Source organism: Budorcas taxicolor, chromosome 17, assembly GCF_023091745.1.
Source record: "Budorcas taxicolor isolate Tak-1 chromosome 17, Takin1.1, whole genome shotgun sequence".
Classification (NCBI taxonomy): domain Eukaryota; kingdom Metazoa; phylum Chordata; class Mammalia; order Artiodactyla; family Bovidae; genus Budorcas; species Budorcas taxicolor.
Window position 1 is genome coordinate 69,027,587 of NC_068926.1, and position 22,765 is coordinate 69,050,351.

The window sequence follows — 22,765 nt, forward strand, 5'->3', positions numbered from 1 at the left end:
TTCTGGCCATAATAAGGAGGAAGAAAAATTTGTGTTAATTTGTGAGCCCAGAAGTAAATTTTCCTTGGTCACTGGAGTACTGTTGTTTGTAAATTCGTTTGCTCTTTTTACATAGAATTGTGGCACAGGACAGACTTTCAGAAATTTAAGATTCCCCCCCACAATTCCCCCCCCCCCCAAAATTAAGACTCTCAGAATGGCTACAGCATAGCATTAAACCAAGTGTGCATGGGTTGCAGACTCATGAAGCTGGCCCTGTCCTGAGTGACATGTTCAGTTCTCCAACAGGTGACTTGGAACCTACACTTTGTAGTTGTGAATGCATAGTTGTATATTTTACTGTCTTCATTTGATGAAAATGTCTAGAATTTAAAATAGCCTTAAAATGGATGACATTAGTTTTATTTTGTAATGTAAGATCTGGCCAAGGAGTGTCACAGTTCAAATTTTTAGTACAAGTTTAAACAAAATCCTGCATCTAAAAGATGGGAAAGGGACTTTGATGGTCTTAAGTTGTGACTTGAAGTCATGTGCTTACCTCACTCTTGAGGTATAACCTTATAAATCTTTTCAGGCATGCTAATTGAGGTTAGCTAAAACCACTTTTAGGAAAAGCCACATGATACTTTTCCTGTTGAACAACATAGCCTTAAAATCTGAGGATACAATTTTAAATTAAACTTTTTGAGGTAGACATTATTCTGGGATGATTAGGTGTATGGAGGTATAGCTTGGCTACTATTTTATTCAGAAGAACAGTTGATGTGGACTTGCAGATGGTGCCGTACTTGTGATGATAATACTGTATTTTTAATAGGTGAAAAATATTGATGGGAGTTGAAACTAGAACTCCCTTTTTCTTCCAGATGGGAAATTGGAAATTTCTCAAAGATGCAGCGTTTCTTTTTTAATTGTTGCTTGTTACCAATAGACTAGTGAGTGGTTGAACAATTTTCTTGATGAAAGATGCAAGGTAACTGATGAAGCCACCACATAGCACATGCCTTTGATCATGTCGTGAACTTGATCTCCTTGGAGGCAAGTTAACGTCATGGAAATTTCAGTACCTTAGAAGAACCTCAGACTTGACCCAAAACACTAGTCACCTGTAAATGTATGCTCTTTGGTTATAGGGGAGGTAAGGAGTTCATATGCATATCCTCAGAAGGAGTCTGGGGACCTTGGGAGGATGGTGCGTATGAGGTGGTTGGTTTTTATTTAAATGTTGTCAGGTTCAGCATTTGTTAAACTTAGTTGTAAAGCCTTTTGTTTTTTTTTTAATTTACCTGAAGTTAAAGTTTACTGCTTTTGACATACAATTCTGTTAGTTTTGATAAATGCATATTGCAGTATAACCAGCACTACAGTTCTGATACAGAACAGTTCTGTTGCCCCAGAAGTGTCCCTCCTATTTATTCTTTTTATTTAAACCCTTCCTCCACCCCTCACCTCTGGCAACCACTGAACTTTTCCCTGTTCTCATATTTTTGTCTTTTCCAGAATGTCCTGAAGGTGGGATCATAATCATGTAACCCATGGATGTACCTATTAGAAAGCTTTTAGAGATGTTTGAGTAACTCAGGCATGTGTATCTACTTTTCAACCACAAATTTATGAAATCAAAATACAGATCATATATTTCTTATAAAAATATACAAATTGATTCTATTTGTTCACACTTGCTTAAACCAACACAAAATTAATGTAAATAAGATACCATATACAATGGCAAAGATCTGTATACATATTAAAATTACTTATAAATTAACCAAGTTGTATGACCTTTGCTAAAGACACTACTTTTGGATGAGGATTAGAGCCTCTGCTTTAGGATACTATTTCAGGATTTTTTTTAACAGTTAAAATACATTTTATTTAGTGAAATACACAGATGGAAGTGTGCAGTTTGAGTTTCAATAAATACTTGCAACTCTGAAGCCACTGCCTCAATCCTAATATAGAATTTATGCATCTTATTATAAAGTTCCCTCTTGCCCCTTTCTGGTTATTTCTTCTGCCTAAACTGCTGTTCTTGTTTGTCACTACAGATGAGTTTTATCTGCTTTTGAACTTCATTTAAATGGAATTGTATTATCTGCTTTTGAACTTCATTTAAATGGAATTGTATAGTATTCTTTTGTAACTTGCTGCTCTGAGTCAACATAATACTTTTGAGTTCATCCGTACTGTTGTGAATGTCAGTAATTCATTTATGAAGTGAAGTGAAGTTGCTCAGTCGTGGCCGACTCTTTGCGACCCCATGGATTGTAGCCTACCAGGCTCCTCCATCCATGGGATTTTCTAGGTGGGAATACTGGAGTGGGTTGCCATTTCCTTCTGCAGGAGATCTTCCCGACCCAGGGATTGAACCTGGGTCTCCTGCATTGTAGGCAGACGCTTTACCGTCTGAGCCACCAGGGTTTAAAATTCATTTATTGCTGAGTAGTATTCCAGCAATATTTCTATTCCAGTAGAAATATACCAGTGTATTTGATGACCTGTTACTGAACACAATTATGCGTTCTTTCCAGTTTGGGGCTATTGTGAGTAAAGCTTTGAACATCTGTGTCCAAGCCTTTCTGTGATCACGTGTTTTTCACTTCTTTTGGGTTAATACCAAGGAGTGAAATTGTTGGGTTATAGGATAAATGTACATTTAACTTAATAAGCAGTTGCCAAACTGTTCTCCGGAGTGGTAATGCCAGTTTACATTTCCATGAGCTGTGTGTGAGTTCCAGTTAGCCAACATGCTAGCCAGCATTTGCTCTTGTCAGTCTCTGTAGTTACTCTGCTGGGTGTGAGAGATTATCTCATTGTGTTTTCATGTGCTTTTTGCGGAGGACTGACAATGCACATTTTTATCTGTTTATTGGCTTTTTATATTTCTTTTGTGAAATTTATGTTAAAATCTTTAACACATTGAAAATTTTTTCTATTACTGATTTGTTAATTTTTTGAACAGTTCTTAACTTTTAAAAATTCTTATGTTTTGGCTACAGTGAGCAGTGTGCAGGATGTTAGTTCCCCGACCAGGGATTGGGTCCACTCCCTTTGATTGGGATTGTATTGGATTGTCAGTTCAGACTGAGAGAACTGATAATTTAGGCTTTGTGATTTATTTTGGTCTGCTTTACTGTCTTTCACCACTTCCTTATAATCCATCTTTGTTGGATTTAGTCCTGAGTGCTTGATGCTTGATATGTTTTGATGTTATTATTTACATACATTATATCTTTAATTTCCCCCATTGTGTATAAGTTTTTCTTTCAGTCTTGCTAAATCTTTGTAATCCTATGCATTATATATTTCTACATCAAACTTTAGGTTTATATAATATAGAATCATTGTTTTCTTAGCTTGAACATATTATCTTTATGAAAGGCTCTATTACTAGTAATGCTTCTTTCCTTAAGTGAAATTTGCTCAATTGCCTCTGACTCTTTGTGACCTCATGGACTATATAGTCCATGGAATTCTTCAGGGCAGAATACTGGAGTGGGTAGCCTATCCCTTCTCCAATGGATCTTCCCAACCCAGGAATTGAACCAGGGTCTCCTCCATTGCTGGAGAAGGCAGTGGCACCCCACTCCAGCACTCTTGCCTGGAAAATCCCGTGGACGGAGGAGCCTGGTGGGCCGCAGTCCATGGGGTCGCTAAGAGTCGGACACGACTGAAGCAACTTAGCAGCAGCAGCAGCAACTTCTCCATTGCAGTCGGATTCTTTACCAGCTGAGCTACCAGGGAAGCCCCCTTTCCTTAAAGTCTCCTTTTTTTTTTTGTATAAGTATAGCGAAATCCAGTTTTCCCTTTGTTAATACTTGCCTGACATCTTTCTTCATAATCTGTTTTCCAGATTTTTTGTTTCCTTAAATTTTCAGGTGTGTGTTTCTAACAGCGTGTAGTTAAATTTTCTTTTTTTTTTTCCCTTCTGGCTGCGCTCTGTGGCTTACAGGATCTTAGTTCCCCAACCAGGGATTGAACACAGGCCACTGAATTGAAGGTGCTTAATGCTAACCACTATACTACCAGGGAATTCTCTTGAGTTGGAATTTTAAATTTGAGGGCTGCTGAGTTGGTATAACTCAGTCTCTCTTCAGTTCCATCAAATTACCCGCAGGGCAGATGCCAACCCAGATATTGAACTGGACTCTGAATCTCAGTTTTCTTTTATGTCTCAGGGAATTTGATTTTGATAATAGCTCATTGTCTGTTTAGGTCTTTGCTTTGAAGAGAATTTTAAATATTTTATCTAGCTTTTTAAGTTGTCTTCAGTATGACTGGTGATTTGAATTATTGGGTGGTGTTGGAAGTATTTAAACCTTTGAGTTTTCTGCTTAGGATTCTATGATAAAATTCTGTCTGTTCTCATTCTTTCCAGCTAAAAATTAGAATTAAATAGGTAGACTTTAGTGAGGGTTGCCTTGGGTTATGGAATTGGGGTTAGGGATGCAATATGAATCGATGTGTTAGAGGTGAAGATGTAACTGTAAAATATTAATGTGAAATTTGTCAGTCACATGCATTTTTGTGACTTCATCCTGGGATGAAAGCTGCTTTAACTTATCTGATACACTCCCATTAGTTTTATAGTGAACTGCAAGAAGGCTTGTTCCTTCTCTTGCTAGGTTGAGAAGCATTAGAATAAAGAATGGATGCAGGAGGGAGTTCTCTGGTGGTATAGTGGTTAGGACTTGGCAGTTTCACTGTTGGGGGTCTGCATTGGATCCCTGGTCGGGGAACTACAGATCCCACAAGCTGTGTGACAGTCAGTAAATAGATACATAAATCTTTAAAAAATGGATGCAAGAGAAACGTGCAACAGTGTTAGAATGAAAACCAGGGATGAAGGATCCTCAACAAACTTTGAAGCTCCTTGAAACTGCCATTTCATACCAGTGTGATAATCTGAAATATTTTATAATGTATTTTTAAAATCTTAGCTCTATTCAAGGTTGGATGAAAATGCAAGATGAATTCGAATTCTAAAGAAATCTTGAGTGACTCTTGGGTCTGCCCACTGGGTGACAAAAGGAATAATGTTAAAAACAGGCTGCTGAAACATTAGGATGAAAAGAATTTAGAAAAAAATTTCTAACTGATTTGACTGTATGGGAAAGGTTAGAATCCGAGACGTACTAGATAAACTAGGAGTTAACATTCTTCATTGAGAGGAGGACATGATTAACCTAAATTGATGCATAGGTGTCATGGTATAAAGATCACTTGATTCTTTCTTTAATACACATTATCCCCTGGAGCCCTGTTTTCTTTCTCTCATCTCCTGCTTCCATTCCTCCTTGTTCTTCTCGCTTGACTCATTGAGACACTGCTGGGGGGTTGCAAATGGGTGTTCAGACCTCAGTGGCTTGATGTTAAGTACAATGAGATTAACGAGTTGTATTTTTTCTTTAAATGTTCACTTAGAAAAGAGTATAATCTCTATTTCTTTTCTCTCATTCCATCTCTAGGCCTCTGGGAATTTATGCAACTCAGTAGTCCTCACAGTCCACATGCTCTTTGTTGTCGTGAGTCGCTCAGTCATGTCCAACTCTTTGTGACCCCATGGGCTGTAGCCACCAGGTTCCTCTGTCCATGGGATTCTCTGGGCCAGAATACTGGAGTGGGTAACCTTTCCCTTCTCGAGGGGATCTTCCCAACCCAGGGACTGAACCCAGGTCTCCCACATTGCAAGCAGATTCTTTACTGGCTGAGCCATCAGCGAAGTAGGTCTGTATAAATGCTTTATCACAGGGCATAAAAACTGGCTGTAATTGCCCTTATTAATTGGTATAGTTCTGACATAAGCTTTTCTCACTTTTGAAATGTTTACTTTTCTCTCAGTTGCAATAAACAAAGTGTAATTTGTTCTCATTGCTGAAGTCACTGCTGTCTTTGATTTCTATTAACAGATCTTCGTAAAGTAAATATGAGTTCTGTATGAATTTGTTTCTGGAAATCAATTTATTTCTGGAAGTCAATTATTTAAGAAAATATTTGACTTTTAATGTTCATAAAATTGAATGTTTTACTTATTCTTTGAAGCTGTAACTTGAGTATAGTAGAATTTGATCGCTTAGAAATTTTCTAATTTCTAATGTGAGTTTGAAAGAAAAAATGTGGTATGATTTATACTGTCATCTCATGAAAAATTAATTCAAATGGGTATTTTTGTCAAGATACGTGCAAAACTTTAAAACTAAATTTTAAGTATACAGTATCTAACAGCTTTCTTTGTTCAGTTGATTCAGGAAATAGTAAACAGAATGATTTATATTTGAGTTAAAGTAATGCCCTAAATTGTGTAAAAAAAAAAAAAAACCACACACACACCCACAAAAACAAGCAAACCCTGATCTACATTAGTGATGATTTTGCTAAGAAAATCAGGCTGAATGTTTGAATCATCTGATTTTGTTATTTAGGACTTTGGGTTGCTGGTAATAGAAACTGAATTAGAGAGCTTAAATAACCAAAAAGAAAGGGATGGCTTTACTGGCAGAATACTGGAGCGGCTCACGTGATTGAAGAACTGTGGCAGGCAGCTTGGGGCCTCTGAGGACTGGGAGTGTCTAAGGTATTCTAGCTTTGCACCTCTAGGCACCTCTCTAGGTGTGATTCTCCCAGGTTTCTCCTGGTTCATGGCTGCATAGTCCAAAGTCTCTTATTAGCTGTCTTGGTAATATTTTCCATGGTGCCTGCCCATTGGCCAAAAAAACAGCTCCATTTGCTAAGTAGTTAAGACCAAACAACCTAAGTACTTATTTCCTGACAGTTTAGTTTTTTAAAAAATTGATTCACGCAATTTGAAGGAGAATATTTTGATTTTCTGTGCATGTGGCTGTTGGATACTGCACAGATTCTCAAGCCTTAGAATCAGGTCGGACATTATACCTCTATTTCCTGTTCCACACTGATTGTTACATGGTGCTTGCTTTTTATCATAGCAGCTGCTAAATCTCCTGCTTCTTAAAGAAATGATGTCACTGAAAGGAATGTTTTGTGAGTTAATGGTGAAATTATGAATGACCTCAGATAGTAATTTGTGTGGTCTACTAGATGTCAGTTATTGATGTTTGCCTTAAAAACTCAAAACCATCCTTACTGTTTTGAACTCACTGTGGTAGGTCCAGGGTGACTCGGTGAACTGATTGTCGTTGAAGAGGATTCTCATTGGTTCCCCCTTGGATCACGGGGTTGACGGAATAGGCTATGACTCAGTTAACCTGGGTTACTCACCCAACTCCTGTGCTTAGAAGGGCATAATATTCCATTGTATGGTTGTCAGTTTCCTTATTTCCAATTGTTTAAAAATTGTAAACAGGGCATAAATTAACATCTTGTATATCATTGACTGTTTCTATAGCATATAGATTCTGTTAAGTCTCAACACTTGAAAAAAGTTTTTATGAAATTAAAAACATGATCATTTGTGCTTTAAAATTATCTGAGTAATTGAGGATCAGAGACCTAAACCTGAGAGCTGGAACTGTGATGCTCTTAGAAGAAAACATAGGGGAAAGGTTTCGTGACATTGCGTTCGGCAGATTTCTCTGGTATGACATCAGAAACACAGGCAGCAGAAGAAAGAACTAGGAAACTGTCAACAGAGGAAAGACAACCTAAAGAAATTAGAGAAAATATTGGTAAATTATGTCTGATAAAGGATTAATAGCTAGATTATATAGAGGATCACAACACCGTAAAACAACCCAACTAGAAATGGGCAAAGGATTTGAATAGACATTTTCCCAAATAGGTTACACAGATGGCCAGTAAGCACACGAAAAGAGGTGAGTATAACTGATCATTAGGGAAGTGCGAATCAAAACCTCAAGAAACCACTTCATACCCATTATTAAGATAGCTGTCATCAAAAATTGGAACAGTATTGATGTAGATTTGGAGAAATTAGAACCCCGGTGCATTGCTGATGGGAATGTGAAATAGTATAGCTGCTGTGGAAAACAATCTGGTGGTTCCTTAAAATATTAAACAGAATCATAATAGGATCTAAGAATTCCATTCCTTAGGCATCTACCCAAAGAAGGTAAATCAGGGACTCCTAACAGGTATTTGCACATCAGTGTTCATAGCACTGTTTGTAGCAGCTGAAAGGTAGCAACAGCCTGAATGCTCATCGGTGGATGAGTGTATAAACACAGCGGTGTGTATGGCAGAGGGAAATTCTCAATATAAGTTAGCTGCTAGTAAAAAATGCTTAGCAGCTGCCACAATTGACACATTAATGTGAGATTTTATTTGTTTTGAGAGTATTTTCTCACCTTGTTCTTTCCATCACTTAAGTCCAACTTAAAAAAAAAATAATTTAATTGTTCAGGTAGTATGCCAAATGGTACTTCTATATTTTTTGACTCTGTAGAGTCAACTGTGCGTGTGGGTGCAGTACTGTTGAGAGGATCTTTGCCAGTTATTAGAAAGCATTAAATGTATATGATGGAAAAGTGATCTTGGCTTCAAATTGGAAGAAACGGTTTTATAATCTCACCTTTGTTAAGAAAAAGTTGAGAGAAAGAAAGGGGGTCCAATTTTGGGGGTAGAAGCAAAATTATTACACAAAGAATGGAACATGAGAAAGATGCATTAGGAGTGGCTTGATCAAAGAGTCCTACTTGTACAGTATTATCAGTGATACCACAAACCTCTTTAGGAAGATTATTTGTGCTTTAAGAAGAGACATGTCATAGATCAGAACATTTTGAGTAGCTCTTGAGGGAACTTGCTTCTGTATTTGAGAGAGTGAAGGAGGAAGAGGAGGAGGAGGGTGAGAAAATTGGGGGAGGGAAAGAAGTAGACCTGGGCAAAAGAGAATAGATGTTAAATCCTGTATACTTGGAAAAATGCAATGAAAGTTTAGTGGTTTGGATTATTAGTGAAGCTCTAGGGATCTGGTTGGTGAAGAAAGGGCCAGCCTGGGTATAGGAAGTAACATAAACAATGGCAAGGAATTTGGAATGAACATAGAATGTCCTAGAGGGGAAGAATACAATGTTCGTTTGGGGGAGACCTTGTCATTAAGAAGGAAGAGCCTCATTTTGGGGAGGCCTTGTTGAGAGGTATGCGCTAGACCTTGACAAGCACTGAGAGCGTCCTGAGAGTTGGGAATGTGTGGAGAGCAGCGGTTAATATTGCTTGGCTCAGTCAGTTATTTCTTCTTGGTTAGCCTCAAGTGCCTACAACTAACATTTTTGCTTCAGCAAAATCACATTACTTAAAAAAAAAATTTTGGACTTAGAAAGTTTATAATGAATAATGGAAACTTACACATCTGTCAGTCCCAGGGATTTCTTCTGTATGAAGAAAGGCAGGTAGAAATGTTGGATTTATGGTAAGAACTAGAATTACAGGTTTTAAATGGGCATGGGTGTGCTTGAAACGTTTATTCAGTGGGTAGGTAATAGAAGGCTCTGGTTAATTTCTTGTATTGACTTAAATTGTGCTTTTTTTTTTTTAATCCAGAAAGCAGTCATTGAGTATCTTTCTTGTCCTCATCAGAATTAGTATTCACTGAACACTGATTAGAAAACGTATTGATGTTATCTCCATTTTATAGATGAGGAGACTGAGTGAACTTCCCAAAGTGATTCAGATAGGTTTGGAGCCAAAATTCACATCCAAAATGGTCTAATTCCAAAAACTGTTCTTACCTAGTAATTTGTATTGTAATGCATCTTGTTAACAGGTTGTATATGGCCCTTGAGTTCAGATGTTCAGTAGGAAAATTACCTATGTAGCTAATCATAGTCTAGACAAATAGAAATGTAAATAATTATAATGGCATGTAGTGAGCTCTGTTATAAAATAGAGCTATGTTGAAACTGTACATTGAACTCTGAAGGGAAAACTTTCATAGTGAAATTACTGTTTTCAAACCAGATATTGAAGGATATGTAGTAAAGTGAAAGTTGCTCAGTCGTGTCCAGCTTTGCAACCCCGTGGATCTACAGTCCATGGGTTTCTACAGTCCATGGGATTCTCCAGGCCAGAATACTGGAGTGAGTAGCCTTTCCATACTTCTCCAGGGGATCTTCCCAACCCAGGGATCGAACCCAGGTCCCCCACATTGCAGGCAGATTCTTTACCAGCTGAGCCAGCAGGGAAGCCCAAGAGTACTGGAGTAGGTAGCCTGTCCCTTCTCCAGCAGATCTTCCGGACCCAGGAATTGAACCAGGGTCTCCTCCATTGCAGGTGAATTCTTTACCAGCTGAGCTACAAGGGAGGCCTGGAAGGATATGTAGGAGTTATCCAGGAGGATTAGGTGGGATGTGTAAACGAGGCAGAAGTAGTAGCAGTGACAGAAACTCATGCATGAAAGGTTGTCAAAAGCCTCAAGTTGTTCATTCTGGGCATGTATGCGGTAGGACATATCTTTTTTGAGAGGGATATTTTATTAAAATGTCTGTTGACAGGATGGTTATGCCAGGTAATGTTCGAAAGAGGAATTGCCCAGAATCATATCTTAGCTGGTTATTTTGTTTCTTCAGTAATAGGTCTAAATAAATTTAATTCAACAAATGCTTGAGAACCAGTTTGCTAGACCAGTACTGGTGGTGTGAAATGAAAGGATGATAATTGTGCATTTCAGAGAAAGCGATGGGAGATGGTGGCAGATGCTGTTGGAAATAGTGTCAGATAGTTTCCAGCCTTGAAGACCTAGGCTGACCAAGAGTCCCAGTGAAATGTTAAGAAAGAAGATACGGTGTGGAGAGGGAAGGGAGGCCAGTGGTGGCTTCTCTTTGGAATACGTGGAGTTGGAAGTGCTACATTGACAGTCCAGAAGTAGGTCTGGTATTCTGCTGCTGTGCCAGCAATCGCTGTCAGGATTGGGGAAGTGGTGGAAGTTTTCAGGTAGTAGCAGCAGAAACCTTGAGAGAAGCTGTCGTTTCTGTAGGGGAGGACTGGATGTTTGAGGCCCTGATCATGCCTGCTTTGAATGGATTCAGACTTTTAATGGACTGGAAAAGTAGGTCTTACGAAGCAAAAAGAGAGAATAAAGCAACTCGAGGAAAGACAGGTAAGTAGCAGTTTGTATTATGAAGGATTTGCATTAGCGTATAGTGAGATATGAGAGCTTCCCAGGTGGCTCGGTGGTAAAGACTCTGCCTGCCAGTGCAGGAGATGCAGGAGACATGGGTTCAGTCCTTGGGTTGGGAAGATCCCCCGAAGTAGGAAATGGCAACCCTCTCCAGTATTGCCTGGAAAACTCCCTGGACCGAGGCGCCTGTGGGCTGCAGCCCGTGGGCCGCATGGAGTCCGCACGGAGTCGGATGAACGCACATGCACGTGCTAGTGCGGTGTCTCCCAGACGCCTCCTTAATAAGCTACTTACATGATGGGTTTTTTTTGCAGTATCTGTATACCAAATAGTAATTTATCTTAAGATCAAGTTGGTTTTTTTTTTCCTTCTTTGATGATGTGTAAGTTTAATTATGTACCTTGAACTCAACGGCATTTCAGAGTCAATAGAATGAAGGGTGTTTTTTCCAGTGTTCATTAGCACAAGTATATATATATTTTAAAGGCATTTATGTTACATTTAAACCATCTCACATATCACCAATAGTATGTATACCATACCATGGAAACAATTGAAAAAATACCTATATATTGTAGAATATAAGTTTTAGGTTAGATGTTGATGTTGTTCAGTCACTAAGTCATATCCAACTCTTTGCAACTCCAAGGACTGCATCACACCAGGCTTCCCTTTCCTTCACTGTCTCCCAGACTTTGCTCAGACTCATGTCCTTTGAGTCGGTGATGCCATCCAACCATCTCATCCTCTGCTACCCCCTTCTCCTCCTGCCCTCAACCTTATCCAGCATCAGGGTCTATCCAGTGAGTCAGCTCTTCGCATCAGGTGGCCACAGTATTAGAACTTCAACATCAGTCCTTCCAATGAATATTCAAGCTTGATTAGGATTGACTGGTTTGATTTCCTTGCTGTTCAAGGGACTCTCAAGAGTCTTCTCTGGCACCACAGTTAAAAAGCATCAGTTCTTTGGTGCTCAGCCTTCTTTATGGTCCAACTCTCACATCCATACATGACTACTGGAAAAGCCATAGCTTAGACTATACGGACCTTTGTTGGCAAAGTGATGTCCCCTTTTAATACGCCGTCGAGGTTTGTCATAGTTTTTCTTCCAAGGAGCAAACATCTTTTAATATCGTGGCTCCAGTCACCATCTGCTGTGGTTTTGAAGCCCAAGAAAATAAAATCAGTCACTGTTTCCATGTTTTCCCGTCTATTTGCCATAAGTGATGGGACTGGAAGCCATGATGTTAATTTTTTGCAAGTTGAGTTTTAAGCTAGCTTTTTCACTTTTCTTTCACCTTCATCAAGAAACTCTTTAGTTCCTCTTCACTTTCTGCCAGTAGAGTGGTATCATCTGCATATCTGAGGTTGTTTATATTTTTCCTCGCAGTCTTGATTCCAGATTGTGATTCATCAAGCCCGACATATTGCATGATGTGTACTCAGCATATAAGTTAAGTAAGCAGGGTGATAATATACAGCCTTGATGTACTCCTTTCCCAATTTGGAACCAGTCCATTGTTCCATGTCCAGTTCTAACTGTTGATTCTTGACCCGCATACAGGTTTCTCAGGAGACTAAGGTGGTCTGAAATTCCCATCTCTTCAAGAATTTTCCACAGTTTGTTGTGATCCACACAGTCAAAAGCTTTAGTGTAGTCAATGAAGCAAAAGTAGATTTTTTGTGTGTGAAATTCCCTTTGTTTTTTCTATGATCTGGTAGATGTTGGCCATTTGATCCCTGGCTAGGTTAGATGTTGAAGAGTAAATCAGTAGGAAAGTGTAAACTCTTCCCAAGGTCTTTATATTTCTTTGCATGTTAGCATATGTGTGTCCTGGGTAAAAATGAAAGTAGTACAGGATATGTTGTCCATTCATTCATAGGCCTGATATTTACCAGAGAGCTTGAGTGATGCATTATTTCTTAGACCTTTATTAGACTTGAGTTTCATTGAACTTTAGTTCCTTTAGTTTCATGTTGGAAAATGCAAGAAACATGAGTGGCTCAGATTGATCTTGAAAGTGTGGTATTATTCTTAGTAGTTATGTTCACATGCTTATTGGAAACTTGAGAATTCCAGTTACTTGTCTGTGTGGATTTTTTTTTTTTTCCCCACAGCATGCGGCATGCAGGAACTTAGTTTCCCACCAGGGATCGATCCTGTGTCCCTTGCAGTGAAAGCTCTGAGTCCTAACCACTGGACCACTAGGGGAGTCCTAGTACTTAAGTTTTTTGATGTCTAAGCAATATCCTTAGACTCTGCAGTGTGTTTAGAATAGGTTGATATTAGGCTGTGTGTTTCAACAGTTTTTAATTTTATTTTAGATAACTATTTTACTAATACCTGTATTTTAATGTGTTTTGTATAAATACAAGTAATTTAGCCAGTGTGCTGTTTCAAAAAGCCCCCATCCCCTTTTCTGATTAATGGGTTAAGCGAAATGATAGCTTAAGAATTCTTAAAATTCATGGTTTGGTTTGTCTTCAGTTTGAACCTATGACTTGTCTAAGGTTTTTAAAGTGGTTAAGTGCAGTTATTTAAGGAGAATCCTCTTTACTTAATAAGACAACTTTATTTCTTATTAGCTTAGGACTTTTGTTCTCCTTTTAAGTAAAGCATTTTCTGAATTCTACTTTTTGACTTTAGCTGAAAAAGTTTTTTATCCCTACATATATTTCAGTGGCAGTTACATGTTTCCCTCTGTTTACATGAAATAAATGTCACTAGTTTAAAAGGGTGGGTTGTTTTCTGGGCATCTGTTGAATTGTATTGGTCCCAAAAGGATTCTTAAGAAGATGGTGTTCTGGTCTTTTGGCTCTTTAATAATTGAGGAGTACTGCTTCAAAAGAGTGGATATTTGAGCTCACCATTTTAAATAGAGCCCATGTTGTCGTGTGTGGTTATGAGAGGTTATTTGGGTCTTCACTGGCTTGTTTTCAAAAATATGAGTAGCCCCCTGCCTAGTTGCCAGAATATCACTTGTAGCTCAGATGATAAAGAATCCGCCTGCAATATGGGAGACTTGGGTTCGATCCCTGGGTTGGGAAGATCCCCTGGAGGAAGGCATGGCAACCCACTCCAGTATTCTTGCCTGGAGAATCCCCATGGACAGAGGAGCCTGGTGAGCTCCAGCCCATGGGGTCGCAAAGAGTTGGACACAACTGAGCAACTAAGCACAGCACACACAACTGGACCAGGGTAAGAGTGGATTCTTTTTGTTGCGCGTATAGCCTCTACTCTTGGAATTTTGTCTCTCTTCTCTGAATGTGCCTGTTGGCTATCTGGAGTTGGACAGTTTATAATCGAGATGACAGCAGTTAAAATCTGTTTCTTCTCTTTATTGTTAAGTTGTATGCTTAAAGGGTGGGTTTGCATTTTCATTCAGCTTTCTGGTCCTTGTCCATTTTGTTGCCTATTACTCTGCATAAATCTAAGTAGAGGGAACCACAACTTTTCTGAAGAATCTGTTTGTAGATGGAGAGAAGACCATTAATATTCCTATATATTATTGATAAACTAATAAGCAATATACAGATTAGCTAGGTTTGGAATGCTGATAGCTATTTTTTGAGTGTAGTTTAACTCCAAATTTTTCTAGAATTGGTTTTGAACATCCCAAGTACCTAGGCCTAATAGGAAAATCATGTCATTTATACATGGGCGAACTCTTGATTTCTATGGTAAGTTGACTTTCAAACTAAGTTGCTGTCTTCCTAGAAAAGAAACCTCTTATCCAGCTTGAGGGCAGAGGATTGGTATAAAAAGGGTGGGGTTTGGAGAATGTTCTTGCCTTTTTAGGGCAGGGTCCAGAAGCAAAGCATATTGGAATAAACAGTGTGAATTTGCACATTTCAAAATGACATTGGTAGTTGAATTTTGCATAATATTTTAGTTGCCTTTAACAAAAGTAAGGTTTTGTTCTTTGCTACCTATCTCATGATTAGTGGTCTTTTTCTGTTGGAGTACATAAGAAATTGGAGCTCATAATTTAAGCCTTATTGAAAAACCTTTTGAGAACCTATTGTAAACCTGCTCATCTTCATAGGTAGGAGTTGGTTATTTCAGTGTTTTGTCCAGGAAAATGCAGTTATAATTTTATTCTTGGACTTGTAGGAGGCATGGTCAGAGTGTGCAGGCTCTGTTGAGATAATCACGTGATGTTTTAAGGGGGGCAGAAGTCATTATAAGGTTATAATTAGGAAATTTTAAGTTTCCTTGAGGTATGAATTTCCTGAGTAGGAATCTTTTTTAAAAAATAGAACATTTGCCCTATGATTGCCCATGAGAACTTCAGTTTGGGACAGTGTAGGGAGAAAGGGGGACTGGGGGAAACAAAATTACTTCTTTCCTCTTCACTAAAAGTTAACTGAGAGCAAGTGGCAGGACATAAATGAGTGTGCAGGCATTTACCTTCTTTTATTAATATCCCAAAGGTAGGCCTTGGAACTAGTCAAAGAAACAAAAGTCAAACATTTTCCCAACACCGGAGCTGGTCTTTCTGATCTTTACATAGCAGTTATAAATATTGAACTACCCCTGGCACTTAGATAAAATGATCTTGCGTGGCTTTCAATTAATTTCTAGTGATTTGAATGCCTGGACTTTCTCTGTCAATAACCAAAACTTAAGTATTTGTTTTCTGATAGTTTGTTTTTTCTTTCTTAGGTGTTAGGGACCATCTCTCCATTTACCATGGTGAACCTAAATGTTGCCTCACAAAGCTAAATTTAAAATTCTTAATTTCAGTAGTAAAATAATATCTGCCTTGTGACTTTTGGTGGAGGATAGAGAGTCAGAAGATAACATTACAAATTACTCATAGAAATTTATAATCCTGTTAATAATTTAATATATCTGAGTTAGTAGAATGAAGTGGATGTTTTCTTTATAGAAGTGACTGTAGAGCAAGTCAAAACATTAAAACAATTCTTGAAATTATTTTTATCCTCTTTAGTAGACTGTATTATGTCTTCAGTTTTAATCTTTTCTGGTTACCACCAGAAAATGCCTTCACTGAACTTTTCAGGTCTGTATCCTCCTACTTTTCTGTATATTCATTCTTTTAATTTTTGAGAGTTTGATATTGAAACTCAAACTAAAAATCTTCTACTTAAAAATAATTGTAATAGTGGAACTATGTGTAACTTTGTTCTGTATTTTCCAAGTTTCCTGTAAATGTGTTATCATACTTGCATAATTTAAAAAATCAAAAGGAAAAAAAGAAAATGTCTTCACCAAGACATCATGTATGATTTATGCATGATTTATGCTTCCCCTCTTGCTATCTTTCCTATAGGGAGTAAGTTTAAAAGGGAAACACTTGTAAGAAATAAATGATTTTAAAAGGTACAAATCAAATTTGCTAAGGTTGATTTGATCACAGTTGATCTTTCTGAGAAGGTGGTCAGGGCTTCCTTTTGCCTTCTTGAGATGTGGAAAGCAAAAAGGTACACTTGAAATGCAGTCAGATCTTAATATCTAAAAACACTAGAGCACAGTTTCTTTGCTTTTGACTTCTCATATTTGGGGGTCCCTTTTGGAAAAAGCAGCTGTCAATGTTAGTCACGTAAGTGAAGACAAATGATCCTAAGTATTGATCAGTAACTGAAATTCTGTGTGTTACAGCAGCACCTCCTTTGAGGAATGTATTTGGAACTTTTCCACATTTGAGGAAAAAAAAACAAAACTGATAGAATGAACCACACTTTTGTACTACTAATGTATTCACAGAATTATACACGATCGATACTTGGTTATTATCTATTGAAACAGAACTTGTTAGAGTGAACATTGCCATAAATATTGCTGGTTCGAGAGACTTATTGCTCTTTGATACAGAAATTAGATTATAACAGTTCATCTGACCATTTCTGAACAACTTACTGGATTTTTGTTTTTCGAGAAGATGGTTGTTTTTTTGCTTAGGAAATGATAATATTTTAACTGCTTATCTGTAGTCTACAGCTGGCAGAGGAATGCATAGTCTCATCGTGAACTTGTGTCTGGGTCCCTGAAAACACACAGACCTTAATGTTTTTGAAAGAGGTGGGAAAGACATACAGCATCTTTTTTTTTTTTTTAAGTAAATTAATCTCATTTGGAAGTGTCACTGCACCAGGACACTGACTCAATTTCACATTTAGTTTTTTTTTTTTTCTCACTTTTTTAAAAAACATGATCCTTATAAGTAGGGGGAAAAAGTCTAATTGAGAGCATTCACCCATGCCTTTTGAACTGTTTCTTGGTTTTTTTCATTTATAGTTGACTTCAGCAGCAAAAGTTTTAGAAAGCTTGAGGTTTGGGATATTGTCCGGGGAGTAAGACCAAACCACAGTAGTTTTACTCAGCTGATAAGTTTTGGGATTTACTAGTGATTAAATCATCTCTCCACCATGGAATAATCTCCCCAACATGCCATGGAATCCTAGTTTGGGAAGGTCATGTCATACATCAGATATCCAGAGTCACTAGGCACACATGAGGAAACACTGGGAACCTGAAGAGCCCACCCAGAGTGGTAGCAGTCGTAAAGCCACTTACTGAAAATTACCATCTCTTAATTATTTTGCCTCCACAGTCAAGTCTTGCTGTCAGTGTTTCTTAGTGTGCAGTACATGTGCAGGAAAAGCCATTTCTTTCACATACAGTGAAAATAAAAGATTCTTTTAAAATGGCTCGGTGTTGTCGTCTTAAAGATTTGAACTCTCAATTATTCTTACATTTGAAAGTGAGACAGGTCTGTAGGGAAAAAAAAGTTTCTTTTTTCTTCTGAAGTGAAAGCATACTGTAGCCCAAAAAGTGCTGCTTTAGCCCTTTCTTCCCCTGAATCCCACCCCCCCCACCCATATTATAGGAAGACCGACTTGAGTCTCTAAGTTTTCCTTGTGTATTTGGTTTAATCTAATTGGTTTTTGTAGTTTAGCTTCCCTTATTTTATTACAGAAATGGTCCACATTGGTGTGGCTCTTGGCCCTTGCTGAAGTGGATATAGTAGTGGCCTAAGATGACGGCAGATTGTTGCCGGTGTCCATTCCTCATTAGCCTTCTCGGGGCCTCCATGCCCTTCCTCGTAATAATTTTCTCATTATCTTCCTGAAGGACCTTGTGTACAGTAATATCTTGTATTTTAGTATTTAATAATTAAGTATGTCTATTTTTTTAGTTTCCTCTTAAAATAGATAAAATTCAATTCATAGTATATTACATGATTGTAAACAATTTACCCTCTTACATCAGGTAACTTCAGAAAGTCCCCCCGCCCCCCCTTTTAACACTACTCCCCAGATGGAATGTAAAAGTGACCATCATTAACTCTTACTCCACATTGCTGCCCAGGTTGTTCATCAGTGCTTAATGTGCTTAAGAATCCATGGTCTTAGAGGCGTGAGGTTATTGCTTAGATTTAACGTAACCACTTTACATTCTACCTCTTCAAACGCATGGCTGGTATCACGGGATCCTGTCAGGCTTCATGAGACAATAGCTTGTGGCACCAGCGAGCTTCCTTCAGACCTACTCTGCATGCCTTTATCGGGCAGATAGTCCGAAGAGCCATGGGCAGTCTTTAAAGTTTGGTTGGCAGTGTTGGACAGTGGCATACTTGTTTCCAGCTAAGGGGGTGTTTGGTTGTGGTACGAGGAGTCATTGCTGGCCTTGAAGCAGACCTGCCTGAGCCTTTCGTTGAGTCATCCTGTTGTTTGGTCCATGCCTTAGAGCTTTACACCTCTGGAACCTTCACACACTTTGCTATTAATGGACTTATCCTATCTTTGACAGAATAAATTACCAAGTAATTTCTGAAACTATGTCAGATGATTCTTGTAGTAGATAGTAATTTCTTTGAAATGGAACACCATTAATTCATTCTTACCCCTAGCTTTGACCTGTCTCTTGAATCTAATCCCATTTTACCCATAATTACTGGCTGGACATATATTTATTTGTGAGGCCACCTTTAAAGCCAGTATATCCTATCTGGTGTTGCTTCCTTGGAAGCTGCTCTTCGGTTCTTAACAAAACCATTCTTTTTCTGCTCACCACAGGGCTTAGCATTTTGCAGTTATCTTCGCCAACTTGCTCTGCCTCCTTTTCTCATTCCTAATTAATTACCAAGCTTAAGCAATTAACGTTTTCCACTCTGGTGGTGCCTCTGTGTTTTTACTATCATTAAGATATTGGGCTCTTAGCAGTTCGTATCTGAACTCCTAGTCTGGAAACATCGTAAGTGACTCTTCCACTCCAGACCATCCTGCTTGCTGCTTTCTCATGCGACCACTCTTGTGTTGTTATTCTCCTGCTCAGGAAGCTTCTGGTTTTATGCCATCGAGTGAAATCTGAACTCACTGGCCTGGCATTGAAGGCCCACAGTGTGTGCTGTCTTTTTAGTCTAATTTCCCTGAATATGATTGCTAGTCTAACCTACTCTCTGTTGCTCAAAATGTGTCCTCTTCCCACTGTGGCATTAGTATCCATCCTCACTTGGCTTACCTCCCCTCTTTTTATTTAAATTCCACCTAATCTGTAAGACTAAGTCGTGCTCCGCCTCCTGTGAAGCCTCCCTGGTTGTCTCTTTCTCTGAACTCTGAGCACTTGCATGTCATTGGAGTGACCCAAGAAGTATCAGAGTGCTACAGCATTTACAGTGAAATGTCTCATCGTTTCTCGCATTTAGTGCTTCCGTGGAATGTGCCATCATATACTAATATATTGTCTTATCTGGTTGTTTTTCAATAGCTAAGACAAAAAGACCCAGCATCTGTTCTTTTTGACAAATGTTTTCTTATTATCCTAAATAAAGTTCATAGATGATACAGTGTACCTACAGACATAATTTTAAAAAGTCAATAATAATCTTACTGTAGTATAAAGGAAAAATGAAAATAATTGTAATTTGTATTTCAGTTTTCAAATACTAAGCAAAAACTATGCTTTAGCAACAAAAGTTCCTGCAGATTTAAAACCTTTAAACTTTCCTGCTCTACTGTGTTATACCTCATTAAACAACAGAACCAATATTGATAGTAGTATATTTTGTATCTCAAGTTGCAAATTATGAATAGCCTTAGTTCCCATATAGCATGTTGTTAATGTGGCCCAGCCTGAGTTGTAAAACTTAAAAGTTACTGGGAGACAAAAATACTACTTGGAAAGTGGTTCAGTTCAGTTCAGTCGCTCAGTTGTGTCTGACTCTTTGCGACCCCATGAATCGCAGCACGCCAGGCCTCCCTGTCCATCACCATCTCCTGGAATTCACTCAGACTCACGTCCATCGAGTCCGTGATGCCGTCCACCCATCTCATCCTCGGTCGTCCCCTTCTCCTCCTGCCCCCAATCCCTCCCAGCATCAGGGTCTTTTCCAATGAGTCAACTCTTCGCATGAGGTGGCCAAAGTACTGGAGCTTCAGCTTTAGCATCATTCCTTCCAAAGAAATCCCAGGGCTGATCTCCTTCAGAATGGACTGGTTGGATCTCCTTGCAGTCCAAGGGACTCTGAAGAGTCTTGTCCAATACCACAGTTCAAAAGCATCAATTCTTCGGCGCTCAGCCTTCTTCACAGTCCAACTCTCACATCCATACATGACTACTGGAAAAACCATAGCCTTGACTAGACGGACCTTAGTCGGCGAAGTAATGTCTCTGCTTTTGCATATGCTATCTAGGTTGGTCATAACTTTTCTTCCAAGGAGTAAGTGTCTTTTAATTTCATGGCTGCAGTCACCATCTGCAGTGATTTTGGAACCCAGAGAAATAAAGTCTGCCACTGTTTGCACTGTTTCCCCATCTATTTCCCATGAAGTGATGGGACCAGATGCCATGATCTTCGTTTTCTGAATGTTGAGCTTTAAGCCAACTTTTTCGCTCTTCTCTTTCACTTTCATCAAGAGGCTTTTGAGTTCCTCTTCACTTTCTGCCATAAGGGTGGTGTCATCTGCATATCTGAGGTTATTGATATTTCTCCTGGCAATCTTGATTCCAGCTTGTGTTTCTTCCAGTCCAGCGTTTCTCATGATGTACTCTGCATATAAGTTAAATAAGCAGGGTGACAATATACAGCCTTGACGTACTCCTTTTCCTATTTGGAACCAATCTGTTGTTCCATGTCCAGTTCTAACTGTGGCTTCCTGACCTGCATCCAGATTTCTCAAGAGGCAGGTTAGGTGGTCTGGGTATTCCCATCTCTTTCAGAATTTTCCACAGCTTATTGTGATCCACACAGTCAAAGGCTTTGGCGTAGTCAATAAAGCAGAAATAGATGTTTTTCTGGAACTCTTGCTTTTTCGATGATCCAGCACATGTTGGCAATTTGATCTCTGGTTCCTCTGCCTTTTCTAAAACCAGCTTGAACATCAGGAAGTTCACGGTTCACGTATTGCTGAAGCCTGGCTTGGAGAATTTTGAGCATTACTCTACTAGCATGTAAGATGAGTGCAATTGTGCGGTAGTGAGCATTCTTTGGCATTGCCTTTCTTTGGAATTGGAATGAAAACTGACCTTTTCCAGTCCTGTGGCCACTGCTGAGTTTTCCAAATTTGCTGGCATATTGAGTGCAGCACTTTCACAGCATCATCTTTCAGGATTTGAAATAGCTCCACTGGAATGCCATCACCTCCACTAGCTTTGTTCATAATGATGCTTTCTAAGGCCCACTTGACTTCACATTCCAAGATGTCTGGCTCTAGATTAGTGATCACATCATCATGATTATCTGGGTCGTGAAGATCTTTTTTGTACAGTTCTTCCGTGTATTCTTGCCACCTCTTCTTAATATCTTGTGCTTCTGTTAGGTCCATACTATTTCTTTCCTTTATTGAGCCCATCTTTGCATGAAATGTTCCCTTGGTATCTCTAATTTTCCTGAAGAGATCTCTAGTCTTTCCCATTCTGTTGTTTTCCTCTCTTTGCATTGATCGCTGAGGAAGGCTTTCTTATCTCTCCTTGCTATTCTTTGGAACTCTGCATTCAGATGCTTATATCTTTCCTGTGGTTAGAACATTTTATATTTACATACTTAGCCTCCTCTTATATGGTTCTTGTGTAAAAAGTGTTTTCAGAGATTGTGAGAATAATGCAAAATGTTGACCGACTCCTTGATTTTAGGACTTTGATATTTTGTGCAGGGTTGTTCATATATGTGACTTTATGTCGCATCAACAGCTCAAAAGGATAAGTTGTCTGCAAATACTGAGAGAAGTCTTTACAAAGGAAATCGCCTGCAGCGCGGAAGACCTGGGTTTGATTCCTAGATCGGAAGATTCCCCTGGAGGCGGAAATGACCACCCACTCCAGTATTGTTGGCTTGGGGGGCTACAGTCCATGGGGTAGCTAGACTCAGACAGGACTTAGTGATTAAACAGTAGATTGACGAGGTCTTTTAGCTCTGTAAGGGTCAGATGTTGCCTCTTTGTGACAGGAGTTTTTTGTGTTTAGACTACACTTTGCCCTTCTGATCTTTTTTTCTTACGCCAAAAAGATCCCTTGGTAGAGAAGCCAATAACGTGCACAAATCAACTTCAACCACCGAGTCCAAGTCTAGATCTCCTGCGATTTTCTTAGTTTTTCAAAGTACTTGTTCTTTTAGTGGCAGAGATTTACCTGAGAAGCCATCAGAAATGATATTTGATTGACAGAGCAAAATTCTTAGAGGAGTATTTGTAGGTTCTGGGAACGTTCTGTCTGTATGGTTCGGCAGTTTCTAAAGGCATGGTAAGGCC

General features: G+C 38.8%; 1 protein-coding gene across 7 annotated transcripts in view; it reads left to right on the forward strand.

Annotated features, from left to right (window-relative positions):
* MTMR3 (myotubularin related protein 3) overlaps positions 1–22,765 on the forward strand; it is a 128,650-nt gene that overhangs the window by 44,402 nt on the left and 61,483 nt on the right. The gene's annotated exons all lie outside the window — the stretch shown is intronic.